The sequence below is a fragment of the Megascapheus bottae genome, chromosome 19 (genome assembly GCF_031878675.1).
Source record: "Megascapheus bottae isolate mThoBot1 chromosome 19, mThoBot2.hap1, whole genome shotgun sequence".
NCBI classification, from domain to species: domain Eukaryota; kingdom Metazoa; phylum Chordata; class Mammalia; order Rodentia; family Geomyidae; genus Megascapheus; species Megascapheus bottae.
Genome location: NC_143527.1, coordinates 12405158 through 12413508, shown reverse-complemented (window position 1 = coordinate 12413508; position 8351 = coordinate 12405158). Strand labels below are relative to the sequence as shown.

Sequence of the window (8351 nt, the reverse complement as noted above, 5' to 3'; positions counted from 1 at the left end):
CTGTTCTTTACAGAGCTCAGCAAAAGGAGAGACACACACTCTCCACTTAGGGAGCCATATTCTCTGGTACCTCAATCGGGGAGCATCAAATAACAGCTGCAGGTGAGAGGAGAGCTGCCCTTTGGCACAGGTACAGTGCTGTTCTATAAAGAAGTAAATGCAATTAAGTGCAGCACCAGGTGAAAAGCATTTAAAGACCTGACCATGCATGTATAATTGTGTCATACATTATCTTGCCCGAACAGTCATGAACCAAGTTGTTCTTTGTTTTGTCTTAAGACTTGCTTGCTTGCAGAGGAATCGCAACTAACTAGGACCCATCGGGCAAGAATCCCTGCACATTTTTTTTTCACATTCTTATCCTGTGAGAGCAAGTTTCAGAAAGTGCACAATACATGGTTATTGCATTCTGTACAATAGATCTACTGAACTTATTTCTCCTGCCAAATTAAAATACTGCATCCTTCCACTCGCTCCCTCCCCAGTTCCACTCACTAATCCTCCTACCCCTAACTATCACCATCCTACCCTCCACTTCTTTAAGCTGGAATTTTTTTATTCTCTATTTGAGTGAGATCATCCAGGGGTTGGCTTGCTTCTCTTAACACAGAGTTCTCCAAGTTCATCTATGCAAGTGTGTTTTTTTTATTGTTTTTTCATATAGTTTTATTGTAATTAATAGAAGGGTTACATTATATTTGCCAGATAGAAGTTGCATTATTTCAGAAACATTGATATCCTTTCTCATGTCTTGGTCCCCATTTCCCTCCTCTCACCCCCATCCCTCATCTTGTTTTCCCCTCTTCCCTATCCTATTTCAAATAACCAAATACACATATCCAGTATATCAGATAACAAAAGTGAAATATTATAACAATATGAGATAACCAAGGGACAGCAAAAAACATGAGAGATAACATAGTACATTAAGGATAACAATCACTTGTTATATGGCTTTTGTTTCTATATCCTGGAGGTCCTTTCATTTAGCGTCATACTATATGGCCTTATGTATCTAGGTTTTGCTCTATTGTAAATCTCTGCTAGGAGAGTCCAAGGTTTCTACTGATTATGACAAATGAGGGAAACCATTGAGCCTTTGAGTCTGGTTACTTCATTAATATGATTTTTTCTAAGTCTTTCCATTTCCTAACAAATGGGGCAATGTCATTTTTTCTGGCAGCAGCATAGAATTCCATTGTGTATAAATACCACATCTTGTTGATCCACTCATCAACTGAGGGACATCTAGGTTGGTTCCATATCTTTGCTATGGTAAATAGTGCTGCAAGGAACATCATTGTGCTAGTGGATTTAGTATGTCCTTGTTTCTGGACGATTAGGTAAATGCCAAGTAGTGGAATTTCATCTATACAAGTGTTAATGACACATTCCTTTTTCAGAATGTTGGATTATATTCCCTTGTGTGCATGTGTGATGTTTTCTTGTTGCCCTTTATCCACTGGTAACAGTTTGATTCCCTATCTTGGCTATTATGGATAATGCTACAATAAATAATGGGAATGCAGGTATCTCCTTGATACCAGTATACCATTGCTTTTATGTAAATGCTCAGTAGTGGAAATTCTGAATCATATGGCAGGACTATTTGTAGTTTTTGTAAAAATCACCATACCTAGCTAGAATCTTCAGTTAATAAAATATTTCCTATGAATAAAAAATGCCGATTGTACTAAGAAACACAGTACTTACAATTTAAGCCACACTGATAACTATGAAATTATTTATTCAATTGTTTAAGCCACATGGTCACTCTTTAAGATGAATTTTATTATTATTCTAGTGCTGTAGATGGCAAGCCTGAGGCTCAGAGAAGTCACCACCTCTAATTAAACACCCAATTTCACCACAGTACTGGAGAGTAGATACAAGCCTGTGAATAGAACTTAGCTGAGATACATTCTTAGTTGGTCAGTTTTAATTCTGGCCACAAATTGAATTTTTCAAAGTCCAGAGAGGACTTAGATGCTCTGAAAAGTTTGAGCACATCCATCGTGAATCGAATCATGCAATTTCAATTGTCCAATTAAAATACAGTTTGAATTGTCCAATTAAAGTGCAGTTTCCTCCATGTAGTCTTCTCTCCCCCATTTGCTGTGTGATTAATCCATGTGAGGACTAAAGTGGTCATCTAAGGTAACTTTCAGCAAAAATACTCCAGTCTTCAGGCACTAGAGGATTCAAAATGAAAGTTCATCAACACCAAGCACTTCAAACACTAACTCTGGTTACTACACACTGAGGCCAGGGCAGTCAGAAAGGAAGCCTCAAGAGTAACAAGTGATACAACTCAGTTTCACATAGGTTGACTACAGAGCCTTTGATGAAATTAGGTGTTAAATGAATATAGATTTTTGTTGATGATCTTGAGGCTTGAACTCCTGGCCTGAGCACTCTTTCTGAACTCTTTTGCTCAAGGTTAACTCTCTACTACTTTGAGCCACAGCTCCACTTCTGGTTTTCTGGGGGTTAAATGGAGATTAGAGTCTCCCAGACTTTCCTGCCCAGGCTGACTTCAAACTGAAATTCTCAGATCTCAGCCTCCTGCCTAGCCAGGATTAGAGGTGTCAGCTACCTGTGCCTGGCAATCAAGATAGAGTTGATTAACTGAAGGACAGCCATAGTTGGTAAGTCATCCTTGTACTATAAGAAACTGCTGAGATGTTTGTGTCCTCATTCTCTATTGGATAGTGAAATTCTAGCCCTTGACATGATCATATTAGAGGATGAAACCACTGGGAGATAATTGTGTTAAGTCAAGATAAAATTTGGCATTTGTGAATTGAATGTCAGTTTTCCAAAACCCTCCATTTGCATAATTATAACCAAAAAATATCAAACATGTTAAAAAGTGAATTCCATGGGATTCCTGAAAACATGTCTGTTCAGGAATTGATGAAGCTGGAATGTTGATGACATAACCAATTCAATTGTCTAGTAAGGATTTCTAGATTCAAGAATACCAGAAAACATACATCTCCATTATTTTCTTTTTTTTTTTTGCCAGTCCTGGGCTTGAGCTCAGGGCCTGAGCACTGTCCTTGGACTTTCTCAAGGCTAGAGCTCTATCACTTGAGCCTCAGCACCACTTCCGGCTTTTTTTTTTCTATGTATGTGGTACCGAGGAATCGAACCCGGGTCTTCATGCATGCTAGGCAAGCACTTTAACCACTAGGCCAAACTCCTGGCCATCTCCATTATTTTCTAAGTAATCTGTACTCCTCCAAAGGCCATTATGTCAGTTCTTGGACTTCTCCTTGAATTTACTGCTAATAACTAATGATAAAGACATAAAGGCTCACAGATGACTATTGCACAATTCCAATTCAACTTGGGGAAAAAGCAAAGAATTGAGTCAGCCAGCTTTCTAATTTGTCCCCACACCACAGAATTCCCAATTTTATTGATACCATTTACTAAATTAAATTGTTCTCACACTGAATTGACCAGCTCTAATACTAACTAGGGCAAGAAGAGTGTCTTCCTGTAGTAGTCTTTGTTGGCAACTAAGTTTCAGCTAGACATATTTCAGGCCTTTGAATGAAATAGTCTTGGCTGTAAAATGTTTCACCATATTCTTGTATGGCAGCTTGGAGTTTGTAGGACTTTTAGCCACTTAGCCATTCCATTGACTTTTTTATTTCTGATTTTCAGGTTCTTTTGTGGTAAGGAAAGGGAAAAGCGTGGTTTTTATTACTATTATTGTGGTTGTTTGGTTGCTTTGTTGTTGTTGTTGTTTTAGAAATAGTTGGTCCATGAGTCTAAATTCTTCTTAAAAGGGAAGCAATAACAATCAAAATTCAGCTTCATTCGTGTGGGTTTACTCCTGGATGCAGCAGTGGATACGCACTCAGGAATCAGTGGCCAGCCACCAATAACAGAAAGAAAAGTGAATTCTTCTTTCAGTAGGTCCCTGAAAGTGTGACTGCCCGCCTTAAGATTCTCCAGTTCTCAGTGAACAGCGCTAGGGTCTGCAGAGGTCCCCTGACATGCAGAAACAGGTGGAGACTGCAATTAAGACTCAACTTCCGGTGCAAACACAAAGACAGTTGAAGTTCAAAGTGCTTCCCCACCCAGGCAGTTGCTCAGGTAGCAGTAATTGAGGACAGGGAGAAAAGTGACAGGTGCCAGCACCAGCCTAACAAGGACAAGCTCAGACTTGGGGGACTTGGGGAGCAGGAAAACACTGCTCATTCTCTTTACAGAAAAGAACAAAGGGCTGTTGTGTGCTTGTGATATTCTGAGAGCTGAGTGCATACCAAGATGTGGGCTTTACAGCCCAAAGCTGTGGTGTGGCCCAGACCTCTCTCCTCTCTTCCCTCTGCTGGGGCCCCAACAATGCAAGGTGATTTGGGAGAATGACTTGCCTTTCCACATCAAGTGATAGTGCCACACTGAGACATTTCAATAAGGCAACCCAATAGCACCCAAGCTGTTCCTTTTCATGTATAAGCCACCTGGCCTGGGAATTCACATATTTGCGCATGTCATGAAGTCTGGAAGAATCATCCCAAGGCCATCCCTTTTACATTTATAACCCATCCAGCTTAGGCATTTGCTTCATGGAAAGTAATGCTTGTCAGTTAAACAGAGCCACAGACAAGCCATTAACTTGGCTGTTGCTTCATGCAGCAACCCTCTAAGCTGAGCCGAGACCAAGAGGCAGCTGCAACTGCAAAGTTAGTTATGCAAAGTTATCTTCCTTGTATTTGAAAGCGGAAAAGAATTGCATTATTCATTGAAGAGGAAGAACTGGAGCTCAGAAAGGCCCATCCCCACACTTCCCTAGGCCTGGTCCTCCCCTGCTACCTTCTTCAGTCAGTCTCACCCATTTATCTCATTAATGGCAAGGCAAATGAGGCACTACTAGCTTATTTGGGATCTTTGGCTGATGGATTCAGGAAAGTTAATTTCATTGAAATAAGCTCAACCTCTTGGACCCAACCTGTGGCCAGCTCAGTCTTCCATCTCTCTTCGAACTGTCCACCCACAGAGCACATCTCTTCCTTTCACGCTGGATCTAGAATTGAATAGGATCTGGTTATTATTTCTACTCTTCCTTACTCCTTATAGCTTTAAAGTCCCCCAGAGGAAGTACATTTTCTTGGTGGTGGCAGTGAGGATTTGATTTGAGACTGTGAAGAAGGAAGGAAGCAGAAGAGATGACACACAAAGCCCTTTCCAGGTGGGCATTCTCTAATCCAATGATACTTTCAAATGGAATAACAACAAGGATTTAGGACTTTGGAATTTGGGTGCTTCTTAGAAACTAGATTTCTAACCAAAGACTAGACTTCCAGTGCTAACCAAGAAACAAGAGAATCAAGAAAGATTGACAGTCAGAAAACATCTTTTAAGAGTAATTTTGAAGCAATTAACATGTGACTTCTGATTCACCAGGGGCCCAGCTCACCCAGCAATAAGATGTTTTGAAGGAATTTTTGACTGGTTTGCTGTTTAACATGAAATGGGAGACAAAAATTGGTGTCATGAACTATGTCCTTGCTACTACAAATTAGCAGGTACCCTTCTCTCAGAATATCCACGGCTTTTGTTGTGAAGCCAAAATTGATCAGAGGTTACTGCAATCTAAAAACAAAAGAGAGAAAGGAAGAGAGAATTCTCCAGTTGCCTGGTTGCTAAGCAACCCTGTCTGTTCTGGTAACTGGTCGGAGGGTCTTTGCTTTCATTCGCTACTGACTTTCACTCCATATATAATATATACCAGCATGTTTATTCTTCTGTAAATGCCCAGCAAATAAAAAGCGATAAAGCCCTTTCAGTGAAATTATTCATGTGCTAAAAGCTTTTATCCACCTCACTGATGCGACTGACAATATCATACCAGCAAGCTTCCCAAATTAGTTCTTGTTCTTGTATTGTACTCCTGGGCTTTCTTTCTTTAATAAAAGAAAGAAGAGCTACAGTTTTATTTAAGCTTTCTGTAGTGTGGCATTACAGCTTCTCTACCAGTGATTAAGATGTCATGTCTATTCTGGGCACGTTTATTTTTTTTTCCTCCGAGTTGCTGTCAACCATCTAGAGAAGCCACCTTTCATATGATTTTCCCCCTTTTAAGTATTTGTACTTACCTTTAGAACAAACCGGCAGAGAGATTGGAAGTGAGTTTTTTATTTGTCCATTCTGGAACCTTCTAGGCAATCCAAATTCAATGTGGCTGTGACTCCAGTGGGAGTAAATAGTTGACACGTGGCTGTCAGCATCTTCAGCCTTTGTCCTCGTGGGACCATCACAGGTTTCCTCTCTGATGTGGCCACAAGAAAGCCGCTTGCCTGTCACTCAACCTGTTTGTGTAGTGTCACTGAGAATCCAGAAATTGGTCTGGTTTTCTCTTCACTCACCTCATTTCATGTCATTTCCACCCTACTTCTCCCCACCTGATGTTTTAGGGGACTTGTCCATGAACCTGCTGTGTCCCAGGAGAAGGAGGTGGCAGGCTTCCCACCCAGAAATGAACCCCCGTCTTCTTTCTTACCAGTGTCCTCTCCTTTCCTCCAACCCACACGTTTCTGGCCTCCACGTGCGGGGGAAGCATATGGAAACACGTAGCTCATCTCAGAATCTGAGCCCTTAGAAGCTGAATGCTAAAGGAGAATGAGGTTAAAATCAGCAGGGATGAGTTAAGGCGTTGCAGGGATGAAAATATCCATTCAGACAACCAGCCCTTCCCATCTCAGCATACCACACAGTGAAAACATCTAGCACACAAGTAGAATGAAAATATTCTTATGTGTACTTTGCATTTTGGGTAAAGCAGAGCTCCTTGATTAATAAAGTACCTCTGCAACTTGTTTCTTATGCTGCTGTCACATTGTAGTAGTCACTGAGACTGTGGAAATATGCTCCATTTTGACTTTTCAGAGCTCTCATGGTCACCAGAAACAAAACTGTACTTCCAAGTGGCTTAAGCTAAAAAGGGTGCACTGACTGATGGACTTGTGAAATCTAGACCGGTGGGGGTTTCGGGTATAAGTGGGTCCAGGATCACCAATGATGCTGTCAGAGCTTGGTTCTTCCTTCTCTCAGCGATGTCTGTGGTAGCTGTCTTCCGATGTCTACTGTTCCACACAAGATTGTTTCCAATAGCTCCAAACTTACACATCCCCTGGCTGAAAAAGCATAGCAGAAACAGGGTTGACTAAGCCTTTCTCCCAACTCTTCCCTAACCACAGGGAGTGATGTGTATCTGGACAAAAATGGACACACACTGTTCAAAAAAATATCTTTGTCCAAGTAAGAAGAGACAACAAATGATTCTAGAAACCTTTGATATTCTCCTATCCCTATATACCAATACAGTCAATACTTCAATGAATGAATAGAACCTTATAACTCCTCAATAGGCATTTTTACATTTACTAAGCAAGTGCTGGCTGGTTTTGAAAACAATCTGTAAGTAATAGACAAGGCTGCTTCTATTCAGCTCACTCCTCTGAGGTCCTGCCTTTTGCCTGGTCTCCAGACACATTTCTGTCTCTAATCTCACTTCTTTGTCACTAGCTCCAGCTACTGGACTTGCCCCTTTTACCTATCTCCAGCTCTCTCCTTGCCAGTCCATATTACATTATGCATCTAGGCCAAGTCCATACATATTTCTTACCTGCTCTACCCTCCACCTGACTCACCTCATCTTCAAAGCCAGGCCAATGTCTCCTCATGATGCAAGGCACTTTTAAAAACCATCTCTCCCGGCCGGGAGTTTGGCCTAGTGGTTAAAGTGCTTGCCTAGCATGCGTAAAGACCCGGGTTCGATTCCTCAGTACCACATACATAGAAAAAAATGCCGGAAGTGGTGCTGAGGCTCAAGTGGTAGAGCTCTAGCCTTGAGAAAGTCCAAGGACAGCGCTCAGGCCCTGAGCTCAAGCCCAGGACTGGCAAAAAAAAAACCTCTCCCACTGCACTCCCCAGTCCTCATTCGCCTCTGATTCATTTCCCCTCCTTCTGCACTCCCACAACCCACAAATCCTATCCAGATTTGGCACTGCTTCTGTCCATTAAGGTTCTTGTTATTGTCTGGCTTGCTCCAGTGGAAATCTGGAGATCATCATGTCTTCTTAGGTTTTTTAATACTCTCCACTCCCTGAGTCAGCACAATGCATAGCAAAAATGTCCACTAAATATTACATGAAACAACAAAGGCTGAAAAAAAAGCAAAGAAGAACTTCAGTGATATTTGCCTATCAGTCTGACCCGTTCGGGGCCATGGACTGGGGCTGAGCCAGCTGCTGAGTGGTGCAAACACAGTCACAATGCATCCCTAAGCTTCTCTGGTGATAGAAACCTGAAGATCATCAGTCTCTCGCCTTGAG

The 8351-nt window shown here is 41.5% G+C and overlaps 1 long non-coding RNA gene across 1 annotated transcript; it reads right to left on the bottom strand.

Annotated features, from left to right (window-relative positions):
* Positions 1-2093: 2093 nt before the first annotated feature.
* LOC150049646 (uncharacterized) lies at positions 2094-6215 on the bottom strand. Its single transcript, XR_016538864.1, has 3 exons — positions 6114-6215; positions 4967-5041; positions 2094-2192 (listed from the first exon to the last, which is right to left on the bottom strand). It is a non-coding gene; the product is annotated as an uncharacterized LOC150049646 (long non-coding RNA).
* Between the last annotated feature and the right edge of the window lie 2136 nt (positions 6216-8351).